We start from the raw sequence: 15,995 nt of genomic DNA on the forward strand, positions 1-15,995 counted from the left end.
ATTTACCTTTCAGGAGTGTTTTAGTACAACAATTCTCCAAACAATTATTCTTCCCTTTTGCATCTAGCTAGACAATAACCAATAGTACAGTAACATCCAATAGGAGATGCTGCTTCTTTTAATTCAGGGTCACATAAAAAAAAAAAATAATAATAATAATATTTGCAGACTGGATTTTTATCAAAAAACATATATATATATATATATATATATATATATATATATATATATATTTGAATGAAGAAAAAAAATCTAGATTTCTGGGTGTCTTACTTTCTCCTGGAGAATTCTATCCTATTACGATTGTCTGCTTTCTTATACGACTGCTTTAACAAATTACAAATTCCTAGGTTGCTCAATGACTACTAACCATACTAACTAAAATCTTGGGCTTATTGTACAAAAATTTACTGGTTATAGTTTATGATCTTTAACTGTAGAAGTTGTTCACATGGCACAGCTCTTTTTACAAGCATATGGTGGGAGCTTCTAAAATGTAAAAGTGAATTGATTGCTGTCAGCTTCTTATAAGTAAATGTTTTTATCTCCCAATCTTTCATTTCTACATGAACATCTAGGAAATCCATGTGATTGACCACTATATGTGTGGGTAAATAGCATGTTAATATAATTTTCCTTATTTAAATGCTTAACGAATACTTGAATCTGAGGGATGATTGGTGTGTCTTGTAGTTTGTCACCGCCTTCTTGACACTTGAGCTCTGAACACAATATAATGCTAATTGATTCCCTTAAAGGGGCATTCCGGGCAAAAACATTTTAGCCCCTATCCAAAGGATAGGAGATAAGATGTCTGATCGTGGGGGGCACGCCGCTGGGACCCCCCGAGATCTCCCTGCAGCACCCACATTCTATGCGGGAGCTGCGTCTCCAGTTTCAGAAACCTTGCCCCTCCCATATACATGAATGGAGGGGGCGTGGCTTGACATCACATTTATCTGCATAGAATGCGGGTGCTGCAGGGAGATTGTGGGGGGTCCCAGCAGCGGGCCCCCCGCGATCAGACATCTTCTCCCCTATCCTTTGGAGAGGGGATAAAATGTTTTTGCCCGGAATACCCGTTTAAAAGATCCATGATGAAAATGTACATCATAGGTGGTTGTTTGTCTCAACGCTATGAAACATATTTTTATGGGCTCTGTCAGTGCATCTGTGAGATAAATGGTGGGAGGGAAATAACTAACTCAGCTTGACCCAGCTGCAACTGCTTTAAAATATGAGGAGACCATATAATGGCTGAATGACATAGCCTGGAGTTGGCAGCAGTATGAGAAGACCACATAGTGGCTGAATGACACAGCCTAGAGTTGGCGGCAGCATATAGTGGCTGAATGACACAGCCTGGAGTTTGCGGCAGCATGAGGAGACCATATAGTGGCTGAATGACACAGTGTGGAGGTGGCGGAATCATGAGGAGACCATATAGTGGCTGAATTACACAGCTTGGAGGTGGCAGCAGCATGAGGAGAACATATAGTGGCTGAATGAAACAGCCTGGAGATGGCGGAAGCATATTGTGGCTGAATGACACAGCTTGGAGTTTGTAGCAGCATAAGGAGACCATATAGTGGCTGAATGACACAGCGTGGAGTTGGCGAAGTGTTATTCATCCTAAAAAGGGCGGCCCCATACTGGAAACGCTCTCTATTTACACCTTAAAACCCTGAAAAATTGTGGTGTTTGTAGGGGGAAACAGGGAGAGGTTCCTGTGTGGCCGGGTAACACTTGCAAAGAAGTGAATTAAGAATGCAAGAGTAGGGCCTTACAGTGGAAGTTTTTACCCCCATAGGTTTCAATGAACCATATGTTGTTCCCTTCGCCCTTTTAGAGGTCTTTGCATCACATCAATACTAGGTGGTGTTATTTGCACACCTTTCATTTTGTTTAATTTCAAAATAAATTTGAATAAATATATTTTATGCTAAGAAAAGTTAAGTTTTAGATAATGCATATCCTCAATGGTTACTTGTGGTCTGATGCGGAGGAATGTCTGTAACTGGGGATCAGCACCTTAAACATGTTTTGCACTATCCATATTTGTGAAGTGCTGGTGTGGCACCATGGTCAATCTGGGAGTGCAGAGGGCCCCAGGAGTCAGACCTGTTAGAGGATGGGCAATGGCGCAGATAGGCATCGGCCAATTGACTACGTAGAATGTCTCCATTTTGTGTCTGTATCGAGAATCCAATAAGGTGGAGAGCCAGAAGTCATCCCGCAGGCATGACCTGTCCAAGTTGCGGTTGTGGCTGTACAGGAACCACATTCACCCAGTGGGCTGTAAAGGACATGTATTGTCCCTTTGGTACACACCGACAGGCTCAAGGACTGGCCCACCTAATGTTCCACAAAATTGTACTGGGCTGGTACTGCCTTCTTTGCAAAGAAATTACGGCTTGGGCCTCTCCACCTCAGCTCGGCACAAGCCATCAGTTCTCTGAAAGATGCAGAGTCCATCACTTGAAAAGGAAGGGACTGCAGCATCAGCAACTTAGACAGGAGCACATTCAGCTTCTGCGCCGTTGGTTGAGTGGGCGCATACTGTTGTCTCTTGGTAATGGCTTTGCCGATGGATTGCTGGCGGAATGACTGACTCGAAGTTGGAGGAGCAGGAGCATCTGGAGTGACAGAAGATGGGTTTGGCACACAGCTCCCTTCGGCTGAGGAGGTAGAGCCTTGGCCGGCTGAAACAGGGAACAGCGTGCCACTGGGTGATGCAGCAAGCTGGACCACCCCATCCGAGCCATGGTTCTTCCAGGCCACTTTATGATGACGCTGTCAACAGTGGGACCCTGGCCACGCTTCCCCTTCTGCCAACACATCTTGCATGTGGCCATGTTAACCTCCAGATGCTTGGTGAAAAACTGCCACATCGCCGAGTAGCTGATTTTCCCACCAATAGTCCGCACTGATTGACTGCTACTGCCACCGACTCTAGGAACACCTGTTTCACAACCTCCCGGGAAGGTAGGCTGCCGGGAAGCAGGCAGTCTACCCCGGGCACGTTTGGCTCCAGACTTTCCACTTCTGCCACCATGCTGACTGACAACCATGCTACCACATTGCTGGCTCAGCTATTGCCTCACGTGCAACCTGCAACTCTCTTCTGATGATCATCATCATTGAGTTGTGTCTGCACATTACTGATGTCCTCCTCAGGTTCCTCAACAGTGTCTGCTTCAGGAGCCTGAATGCTCACAACACCACCTCCCACACCACTCTCCTCATGACTACTTGCCCGCCTAGGGGAAGAAGCGACTGATGTTTCCTCCACTTCTTGGCTGGGCAGTAGCTGCTGCCTGTCCTCTAGATCGTCCTCACTACATAGTGGAGCTTGTGATGAAGTGATGACCATGTTAACCAATCAGAGACACAACCGATAGCTGACACCGGGAGGTAAGGCCTATCGCTGCGACTCCTGCTGCCACTCGCCCCTCATCTGTTGTGACCTATGTCTGATGAATTTAGGCCTATGCCACTCCTCTGTGCACGTCCTGGCACTTCTATGCCTGATATAATTAGTGCGTATATGAGGAGTGTACAATACGCTCCACTACACTTTAAGTATTTGTGCACAACACCAGCAGGTAAGTACTTTTACCTGGCCTTTCACAGTATCTAGGCCCTGGAGACTTTAAAATGAACAAAATAAAACACAACTTAGATGTACATGTGTGGTATGCATTTATGAGGGGAGGACAATGCGCTCCAGTGCACTTAAAAAAGTATTTGTGTACAACACCAGCAGTACACACCAGTGCGGCAGCCCACAGTCGCTGTGTACTACACCCCAAATTGCACTTTCTCTCTCAGTCTCACTCCATTTCCTATCAGTGCTTCTAGGCAGGATTTGTGCTTGAGCTGAATCTCTGCTGTTCTGTGCAACACACCATGCAACAAACTGCTCTCTTTCCCTCTCTGTAATAGAACTCTGCAGTAAGAATGCTTTTCTGTGCAACACACACTGCTCTCTGTCCCTCCCAGAACGCTGATTTGACTAGGAGGTGAATCGCTGCTGGAAAAAAACTTTTCTGGCCAACACACAGCACTTTCTGTCCCTATCTCTCTGCAATGAAAGGCTGAAGTGACTGGCCGCAATATGGCTGCCGATTATATTGGGCTGTGACATCACACGGGTGACTGGCTGCTGATAGGCTACATGCTGTATGTGATTCAGGGTCATCACACCTACCCTTGTTCCCGCCTTCCCAGGATTCCTTGCTCCATGTCCTCACATGTAGATCCGCCATTTTAGATGCCCTGGAGCCTGGACCGCGCTAAATGGAGGTTAATGAAGCGATTCATGCTAATATTCGCGTACGTTGCGAATTGAATTTTTCCTGATATTCGTAACGAATTCGGATTTGTCAGATTCGATTCGCTCATCCCTAGATGTAACCTTTAATGGGTTAATGTTGTACATTAAAAACTGCGGCAACCGAGAGTGCACAGTTTGTGATGGTGTCCTAAATCCTTGTATAGTATTAGAAACTGCTGAATATTACAATCTGACCTTCACAAACAAACCCTATGCTAATATGTTATCCTTTGTCTGGAAGTCCAGCAGTAGAACAAGTTCATAATCACGATGATCTCTTCTTGTAAAATGATTAAATACAATTAAGACAGTAAACTTTCTTGACAGGCTGAAGCAATGTATAAGGACATGATCCAATCTAAGGGTACAACAGGGTCAAACCATAATTCATTGCTCTACAGAAAATGGTATTTTTACTCTTTTTTGGCAGCCTTTCTGTATAATTTAGAGAATGTCCCAGATATTTATCTAGTTTTGCAGCATTTCTTCACTCTAATACCACTTAATACTATTGTCTGCTATACAAGCTGGATGTTTATAGGTGTCCTGCAAACAGAGGACAGGTTGTAAATCTCTGTGTCCTATCTCATTGCGGCTTGCTTGGTCTGCTGTGTACTTTTTCATTGCATATATTGGGAAATCACAACCTGAAATCATAAGCATGATGAAGTTTATGAACGCTTTTGTGCTTATCACAATTATGGTTAATAATGGCTGTGATCAATGATAAGACACACAGCAGCAAAGAGTATCCAGTCACAGTCAATAGGTTTAGTGAGTCCTGTAGTTGTTGGGCACAGCTGTCAGCTACAATTTAAAAGGGATATTCTGAAGACTATATATGCTCAGGCTGGGGTAAAAGAAACAAAGGCCCAATCTCACTGCTTTACACTTCCTTGTGTTGGTCTTGACAGCAGTGCATGTTCGGCAATCACTGGCTGAGACAAAATATCTGTAGCAACATAGTAGTACCAGTTCCAGTATAAGCACATAGGAAGCTCCCTGCAGAATTAGTTTCTACAAAAGCAGTTGGTTTTCACATGACCTTCATATATTACAATAGAGATCAGTAACATAGAATGCTTCATCTTGAGACCAAACATGTCAGTGCATTATATTGATGTATATTGATTTTCATAGGCAATGTTATATTATCCATGAATATTTTCCATGGTGGTGTTTTCTTCCAGGTTCACCAATATACTACAGCTAAATGCTAAAAACACCACGGCCCAGATTTATCAAACTGTGTGAGAGACAGCTCTGCTTTCACTTTACCTCAGCTTGTTAGCTGAGCTGTGATTGGTTGCTGTGTAAAAATCTCTCCACTTTATCTCTCACACAGTTTGATAAATCTGGGCCCATGTGTTAGCTTATTCTTAGCTTATTATAGCATCGTAAAGAATTTAGTGATGAGCGGCAAAGGCCATATTCTAATTTGCAATATTTTGCGAATATATGGATGAATATTCGTCACATATTTGCGAAATTCGCATATTCGTTATATTCGTATTATATTCGTTATATACTTTTTCCCCCGCATATTTATGCACATATGCGAAAATATATGCGCATATTCGCGAATATTGAGCCCTCCCTTCTTTAATGGTATATGGAACTAATGGGCTAGTGCAGTGGTCTCCAACCTGCGGACCTCCAGATGTTGCAAAACTACAACTCCCAGAATTGTGAATATTCACGAGCAACACTAAAGGAATTCTTTAAAGTTGACAACATTTATGTCCATGTACAGTGGTCCCTCAAGTTACAATATTAATTGGTTCTGGGACGACCATTGTAAGTTGACACCATTGTATGTTGAGACCAGAACTCTATGGAAACCTGGTAACTGGTTCTAAAGGCACCAAAATCTCATCCAAAAATAGGAAAAAGTGAGGATTAAAGAAAAATAAGTAGATAACTAATATAGATAAAGCAAATTCTTATATATAAAAGTAAGAAAGATCTGCTGGGAGCTGTAAATCACTTTCTATGTCAGTGTTTTCCAAGCAGGGAGCCTCCAGATGTTGCAAAACTATAACTCCCAGCATGCCAGGACAGCCAAAGGCTGTCCGGGCATGCTGGGAGTTGTAGTTTTGCCAAACCTGGGGCCACCCTGCTTAGGAAACACTGGTCTATGTAGAGGACAGGAGCGTCTTCAGGGTCCTGTACAGTACACGCAATGTCCCAAACAAGTAATGGAGTCGCCCTCACCTGGTGTCCAAAAGAGCAGCTAACCCTGATACAGGTAAAGTGTACAGAACATGTAATACCAGACACCAGTCAGTGCATACACTTCAGTAATACAGGGGTTTTACCAGTGAATGCCCATTTTGATTGGTTCGTTCTTCCAGCCATTGAGACGTTTCACAGATCTGGACTGTCTGTACATTGTATGTTGAGTCTGGTTTCAACTTAAGATGGTCCAGAAAAGACCATTGTATGTTGAAACTATTGTATGTTGAGCCCATTGTAAGTTGAGGGATCACTGTATTACCACAAGGAAAGGATCAGCTTGGTCTCAGCCTTATTCTACAGCAGCAGAGGTGGACACAGGGTCCCTAGTATCAATAAATAAATAAACACAGCAAATAGAACTTTTGGCTTTCTAGTAAATTATTACAGAGCAATAGAAAACCCACTTATATATAGCAAAAAATCGAGAAGTAATTGTGAGTCATGGATTAATAGGTTCAGTCCATTACATGTTTTGAGTAGACAGTATTATTCTGCTGGCTGCTTTTAAGCTGACAATAATGCCCCAGCAGAGCAGAACAAATAAACCACCTGCACAGACAAATCATAGACTATTTTGGTGAAAGAAGGAGAATTAGTTTTGTGACATGGACTTCAATAGAGCCCTAAACTCAACATCACAGATAATTTATGGAATATCTTAAGACAGATGCTGGTCAGAAATACTGAGGAAGAATGGTGGCCACTTACATGTAAAATGTATCCTTGCAGAAATGTTCCCAATAAAGACAGATTACAATGGACTTTAGAGAACACTTGTCATTTTAAAAGCAAAGGGTGATCATGGCTGATATTGATTTGCCTTTGTTTACCGCTCTTTATGCAGTGATATTTCAATATTTAGCAGCTTTACATGACTTTGCATATTATTAAAATTCTGATATTTAAAGGGGTACTCCGCCCATAGATATCTTATCCCTGTGACGTCACGGCCATGCAAGTGTATGGGAGGGGGCGTGGTGGCAGTCACGCCCCCTCCCATAGACTTGCATTCAGGGGTCGTGGCCATGACGTCACGGGTGGGGCGCGGTTGTGATGTCATGACCCTCCAGCGGCGGGACCCCCTTCGATCAGACATCTTATCCCCTATCCCTTGGATAAGGGTTAAGATGTCTAAGGGCGAAGTACCCCTTTAAGCCATAGCCAAAATGATTCCAGTATCTTCTCATCACTATTATAAATAAATCCTATTATCATCTGACCATCATAACACTGTAGTGCTCGATCCCAAATAGCATAAACATGTAGCTGTATGCCCGACAATAAACTACATTGCATGTCACATACTAAATTTAAAGGGTTACTCCGGCGCTAAGACATCTTATCCCCTATCCAGCTGTCACGCCCCCTCCATAGGCTTGCATTGAGGGGGCGGAGCGTGACTTCACACGGGGGCGGAGCCGTGACGTCACTATGCTCCGTCCTGGTGATCGCCAGTAATCAGACCCGGAGCTAGCACGCTCCGGGGGCTGATTCTAATGAGGTGCGGCGGAACCCCCGCGATCAGGCATCTTATCCCCTATCCTTTAGATAGGGGATAAGATGTCTTAGCGCTGGAGTACCCCTTTAAGCTGGCATCTGAAACTACAAATCTTTGACCCCCTACCACCTGCTGTTCATATGCCCGTAATCCTATAACCAATTTAGCTTCAGGGTCTGTTGTGGACTCATTGAAGTCAATGGGTAGTAACAAGAACAAAAAATCTGCTGCAGAATTCATGTACGGAAATTCCACAGCGGATTATGTATGTGTGACACAAACATGATTTTAGGCAGTATTTTGGTTTATCTTTATAGCCAAACAATCTTTTCCTTTAACCTGATAGACAACCATCTGTAACAGGTAGCCTGATGTGTTAACCAGCTGCATTGAATTTGAAATAAAATGTCCCTTTAAGAATGATTGACCTGCTCTAAAACTAGTGTGCGTATGGTTATGTGCAGTCAGAGAAAGCAGTATGTCTTTTTATATGAAGACTCAATTTGTTGACCATCTATAATGAGAATCAGTACTGTTATATATATGCTGCAAAATACATGTCCATTGAAACAAATTGTTACATTAAGTTTCTATCCACCAAGGGGCACTGTTGTTATTTTTACTAGAAATCAATCTGTTGCTGTTATCTTATCGTATCGTATCTTCAAACAAACAATAAAAATACAAATTAGTAAAAGTTTTTATTATCTGTTACCAGATTAGAGGATCTGCAGTACCACACAGGATAACCAGGTGTCAGTGTGCAGATCTTTCTCAAACAATGCCATGTAAGATGCTGATTTATGTACAGATGTTAGATATGGCTATAAAGTCAGGCTGTTTAATTGCTGGTATCTTAATAAAGCAACTGAGGTTTTGCAAGTAGGGCTCCGGGAGAAAAATCTGAACATATCACCTCAGACACAGTAATGGGGGGTGGAGTGTTATATGCATGTGACCAATGAATTCAATATTTGAACATTTGTTTCCATGTGTTATGTTTTATAATTTACCATGTGAGGAGAATGCTAGAACCGGAGCGTAAATGCATTAAAAGCGTGCAATTATTTGTAATTATTATAATTAGATTCCAATTATGTTTGTAGCCATTACAGTTATAACCTATGAGTTACTTCTTGTTCTGTATGTTTGAAAAAATAGTTCTCTCTGTTTTCAGCTGAACCTGTAATGTCTTGTGTGCATGAGTCTCATACATACTTGTCATTTAAATTCGTCCTTATTATTAAAGCAGTGCTAAGGAGATTTTTTTTTCCTGCCAGTAATCTTGATAAACGAAACAGCCGTGCGGGTAAGTCTCTTGGTGGCAGCTTTATTTTCAAGATAGAAAACCCACACACCCCCTGACCACACATCGGGATTGTCGCATCTAACAGCATCTGCTGTGCGGCCCAAAAGTCACTTTCATTATTTACTGCTATGGGATGCTCGACGTCTGTCCCATTGAAATGAATGTTAAAAGTTACTCTTGGTCTGCAAAGCAGATGCTGTCGGATTTGGCAAGTCTCATGTGCAGTTGAGTGGTCTAACAGCCAGACTGAAGGGGCTCCAATTACGAAAATAATAGGGAATAACCAGGGGGATAGCTTATTAATATTACTATTAGAAAAGAAAAGAAATCCCTTGGAGTACTTCTTAAAATGTAATGTAGTAATGTAGTTTAAAAAAAAAAAAAAACTCAGAGACAAGATTTTTTCGTTCAGGGCTGAAGCCCCCACTGATCAGTAGAACGACTGGGGAGAAGCTCACTGTTAAGCGTTTCACTCCTGGACTCAGTGTTCTCTGTCCAACTTCTATGAAAGGCCACACCATAAGTGTACAGAGCCATCCAGTGAAGATAGATGGAGATTGCAGAGTCAGGGAATGAAGCACTTAACCCCTTAATGACAATGGACGTAAATGTACGTCATGGTGCCGTGGTACTTAACGCACCATGACAGCGAGCACCAGAACGGTGTTTGTGCCATGCGCGGCAGGTCCCTGGCTGCTGATTGGATGCGATGTAATGGCGGACATATTGCAGTAATATCTTATAATTATAATTTATGTTGTTTATATAATTTTATTTTATCTTTCAGTTCATCTATGCGATTATTCCTCCCACAAGGGCCCTGTGAGGGGAATTTCTTTGCATTATATATTTTAATAAACTTTTTTAATTAGATATTTGAAGCACAGTCTTGGCCATTAAATTACTGTACTAAATACCAAATTCAATATCTATATTATCACTGTCCTTGAGGTGTGGACTGGTTTTTCTGTTTCTCTACAATTCATTGTAAATTTGCACAACTTGGGTATAGGTGTATTGCCTAACTCACCTTGGCCGGTATATACATTTGATTTGCACCACATTTTTATTAGAAATCTTAAAATGGAAAGAGAGGTCAGCAGAGAGCACTGTACTCGTGATGTCAACAGAAAGCTCTGTGTTCCAAAAAGAAAAGAATTCCTTCTGTAGTATTCAGCAGCTAATAAGTACTGGAAGGATTAAGAGTTTTTAATAGAAGTAATTTACAAATCTGTTTAACTTTCTGGCACCAGTTGATTTAAAAAAAAAAAAAAGTTTTCTACCGTAGTACCCCTTTAAGGCCAAAATGGGCTTGGTCCTTAAGGGGTTAAGCACACACTTCGTTCTGCTCATTCTACTGCACTGAGCGTGACAGTCCAAAATATTTGACTTGAGCTTGAACACTTAAAGGGGTACTTCGTTGGAAAACATTTTTTTTTTTTAAATCAACTGGTGCCAGAAAGTTAAAAAATTTATTAATGACTTCTATTAAAAAGTCTTTACCCTTTCAGTACTTTTTAGCAGCTGTATGGTACAGAGGAAATTCTTTTATTGTTTAATTTATTTTTTGTCTTGTCCACAGTGCTCTCTGCTGACACCTTTGTCCGTGTCAGGAACTGTCCAAAGCAGCATAGGTTTGCAATGGGGATTTTCTCCTACTCTGGACAGTTTCTCATATGGGCATCAGGTGTCAGCAGAGAGCACTGTGGACAAGACAAAAAAAGAAAATAATTTCCTCTGTAGCATACAGCTGCTAAAAAGTACTGTAAGGGTAAAGATTTTTTTAGCAAAAGTCATTTACAAACTGGTTTAACTTTCTGGTAGAGATGAGCGAACTTACAGTAAATTCGATTCGTCACAAACTTCTCCGCTCGGCAGTTGATGACTTTTCCTGCGTAAATTAGTTCAGCCTTCAGGTGCTCCGGTGGGCTGGAAAAGGTTGATACAGTCCTAGGAAAGAGTCTCCTAGGACTGTATCCACCTTTTCCAGCCCACCGGAGCACCGGAAAGCTGAACTAATTTATGCAGGAAAAGTCATCAACTGCCGAGCGGAGAATTTCGAACCCCCCCTCCGCTATCTCCGGCCCAGCACCCCATCGTTCTGAACATTTATGTTGAGAACCCAGCTGTGCTAGGCTTCAGGTGGCCGTGATCGCCACACCCCTTCCATTTATATCTATGGAAGAGACAAAGATACAGCATTCGTATATCTCCATATCTCCCAAGGAGATATATGGAGGGGGTGTTTCGGCCAAAGCTTTGGGATGTAGTTGCCAGTAATCCAGCATAGATCGGAGATCACTCTGTGTATGCAGATTACTGGGGTGCCAGGCAGGAGATTGTGGGGGAACAAAACAATATTTTTGTTTGGTTGAGCCAGTGGATGCTTAATATAATACAGCCTGTAAGAGAACCTCAACTTTACATTGGTGAGGTTCTTCTGGTTGTGATGATTTTGATCATAATAGTAAATTTAGTGAATAGAAATCCCTAGTTTTATTCCAAATGTCATTTTTCTGTGGCTTTCATTGCAGAAATCATTGGACCCTTAGATTAACATTGACAGACCATCAATAATCTTAAAGGGAACATGAATGTAGCTTTTATATTAGAGATCTCGAAATTCCTGAACTTATGTTGGGGACTTGAGATAAGCAAACTTTTGAAAAATCTGATTAGGCCAATTCACCAAAAAAAAAAAAAAAAAAAATTGGTTCAATCAAAATTTATTTGTGGCAAATCTATATTAACCCCTTAACGACGCAGGACAGAAATATGCGACCTGGTGAGGTGGTAATTAACGCACCAGGGCGTACATTTACATCCTATGCATAACCGCGAGCATTGGAGTAATGCCCGGATCATGCGGGGCAGGTCCCAGCTGCTGATCGCAGCCAGGGACCCGCCCGTAATGGTGGACATCCGCGATCTCTCAGATGCAGATCACGGCATCTGCAGCATCGCATTCATTAAAATGGATGATCGCCCGCAGCGTTGCTGCGCCGATCAGATCATCCAGTACGGCAGACGGAAGTCCCCTCACCTGGCTCCGCTGCCTTCCCGGAGTCTTCTGCTCTGATCTGCCTCCCCGCAGACCAGAGAAGAAGATGACTGATAACACTGATCAGTGCTATGTCCTATACATAGAGAAGTATATTTTCATGGGAATCATTTTAATCATATTGACCCAAAGAATAAAGAACACATGTATTGTACGGCGTGAAAAAAAAACCTTCCAAAATTAGCAAAATTGTGGTTTTCTTTTTAATTTCACCACACAAATAGTATTTTTTTGGTTGTGCCATACATTTTATGGTAAAGTGAGTGATGGCATTACAACGGAAAACTGGTTGCACAAAAAACAAGCCCTCATACTAGTCTGTGGATGAAAATATAAAAGAGTTATGATTTTTTGAAGGCGAGGAAGAAAAAACTAAAACGTAAAAATAAAATTGCGTCTGCATCCTTAAGGCCCAAATGGACTGTGTCCTTAAGGGGTTAAAAATGGTTATTTCTAGACTACAGAGAGCCTCAATAGAGGTGTAGAACACTTTGCTTTGTTCTAACATGCATATGGAGTGTGAGGGTGTAGTGAAATAATACTGTTATTCAATATGACATGCAGATTACAGGCATCACTTTTAGAATCACTGTCGCAGAGCAGCACAATGACAGAGCCTGGAGGTGGCATCAGTATGAGGAGGCCATATAGTGGCTAAATGACACAGCGTGGAGGTGTTAGCATCATGAGGAGACCTCATAGTGGCTAAATGACACAGCTTGAATGTGGCTGAAGCATGAGGAGACCATATAGTGGCTGAATGACACAGTATGAAGGTGTTGGCCGCATGAGGAGACAATATAGTGGCTAAATTACACAGCGTGGAGGTGTTAGCAGCATGAGGAGACCATATAGTGGCTGAATGACACAATGTGGAGGTGTTGGCAGCGTGAGGAGACCATATAGTTGCTGAATGACACAGCCTGGAGCTGGCAGCAGCATGAGTAGACACTGGGGCTTCACAATCCCTAAGATTGAAAGATTAATTTTGAAATTTAAATTGAAGATTTATTGTAACTAGTGCTACCATAAAAATGTTTAGACCCAGCAGCATCAGTAAACCATATATTGGCTGAATGACACAGCCTGGAGTTGGCTGAAGCATGACAAGACCATATAGTATCTGAATGGCACAGCCTGGAGTTGGCAGAAGCATGAGGAGACCATTGAAATGTAAGATTTTTAAATTTAAATTGAGGATTTTGAAATAGACATTTTAACTCCCAACATCAGTAAACCATATATTGGCTGAATGACACAGCCTGGAGGTGGCTGAAGTATGAGGAGACCATATAGTGGCTGAATGAAACAGCCTGGAGTTGGCTGAAGCATGAGGAGACCATATACTGGCTGAAATTGAAATTGTAACTCCCAAGTTTTAGTGTCCCGGGCCCCAACGTGTGGGTACAAAAGACCAAATTTAACAAGTCACATGTCACATGGTGGCACAATGACAGAGCCTGGAGATGGCACCAGTATGAGGAGACCATATAGTGGCTGAGTTTGTGGTAGCATGAGGAGACCATATAGTGGCTGAATGACAGCCTGGAGTTGGCTGAAGCATGAGGAGACCATATAGTGGCTGAATTGCACAGCCTAGAGGTGGCTGAAGCATGAGGAGACCATTGAAATTTAAGATTTTTACATTTAAGATTTTTAAATTGAAACTGAGGATTTTGAAATAGAAATTTTAATTCCCAAGTTTCAGTGCCCCGGACCCCGGCATGTGGGTACACAGGACCAAATTTAAGTCACGTGTCACATGGCACCACAATTAGAGAGCCTTGAGGTGGCCGCAGCAGCATGAGCGCCATGCCAACTTAAGGTTGAGTCTGAGGACTGTTGACTGGGGGTGTCAGATGTCACTTGGGATGAAGTGAAAGACTGAGTGAACCGATCAATCCCAGCTGCTGGGTTGCTGGTCGAGACACGACTGCTAGCTGACACTGGGAGCTCAGACCTTTCACTGTAACTCCGGCTGCCACACGCCCCTACTCTGCTGCGACCTCTGCTTGCGCCCGATGAATTTAGGCCTCTGAAACTCCACTGTGCACATCCTGGCACTACTCTGCCTGACATATCTATTGCGTATATAAGTACAACATAGTACTCTACTTAGATGTTATTAGTGTTGAGCGGCATAGGCCATATTCGAATTCGCGAATATTCGCGAATATATGGACGAATATTCGTCATATATTCGCGAATATTCGCGTTTATTTTCGCATATGCAAATATTTGCGTATGCAAAAATTAACATATGCGAAAATTTGCATAAGCAAAACCTGTACAAAGCAGAAATTCGCATATGCGAAAATTATCATATGCAAATTTTCGCATATGCGAAAATTCGCACACCAGTCTCGCACATTAGTATTAGAGCCTTCTTTACACCACACAAGCTGGAAACAGAGAGGGATGATCACTGTGATGTGTACTGTGAATAAAAAAATAAATAAATAAAAAAAAACGAATATTCGTAATTACGAATATATAGTGCTATATTCGCAAATATTCACGAATTCGCGAATATGTGATATTCGCGAATAAAATTCGTATTGCGAATATTCGTGAGCAACACTAGATGTTATGTGGTATGCATTTAAGAGGGCAGAAAAATGTGCTACAGTACACTTAAAAATACTTATTTTTACCTGTGTCCCAGATTCCAAAATTCCTTTATAATCAGAAAATGTGAGAATACCACCTGACATCCAAAAATGGAAAATAATACACACATACAAAAGGATCCTTCTTTAGATGACAAAATGAGTATTGTGTGTTCCAGTGACATTAGCTCATCGGAGGAACAGGAAAACATAATATAACTTAATTCAACAACTGAAAAACCACAACAAAGAATGAATGGCTTAAAGCCTACTGGAACTGAGGAAGTTCAAAATTGTGAATCTACCACCTGGGATAGTGAGTCAATTCCAACAGCCGGTAGTCAGTATCCACAGTTCCCTGTTTCTGCTAGTCCTTGGCAATATTCCTTTTATTACGGGTATCAACATGGCAATAATGCTGTGAGAGTAACTCAAGGATACCCACATGTTTCCTACAATACCCAGTCAACCAATCCTTATAATCCGTCATCTGCATTTGCAGTTCCAAATTCCTATAATACAAACCAGCCTTACTCTGATTTCAATGGACAGATTCAAGCAGAGATGTATTCAGTTTCTGGCCCCTTTGGTGCCAAATTGCCATACAATTATGCAGATCCATCCTCTTCTTCAAATCAGAATCCAGTGCCAAATCCATACTCTTATAGTTCTACTGGAAATACAGGCTGGCCATGGAGTTCTTGGCAATAATGCAGAAAACACGATGAAAGATGAAACAAGATGAAAAGATGAAACAGGACACTGATCACTGAATTAAATATCAGAAATTTTAATTTAAAAAAACTGCAGTTGACTACTTGCAGTAGTACTATTTATGCCAATGACATTAGTAGTTTCTGGAGCATTCAACTGTGCTAACTTTTTTGTATGTTTTTTCATAATAATTTTCTATTTTTTACACAAGAGTTTTCCTCAGGGCACTT

Source organism: Hyla sarda, chromosome 3, assembly GCF_029499605.1.
Source record: "Hyla sarda isolate aHylSar1 chromosome 3, aHylSar1.hap1, whole genome shotgun sequence".
Taxonomy (NCBI): domain Eukaryota; kingdom Metazoa; phylum Chordata; class Amphibia; order Anura; family Hylidae; genus Hyla; species Hyla sarda.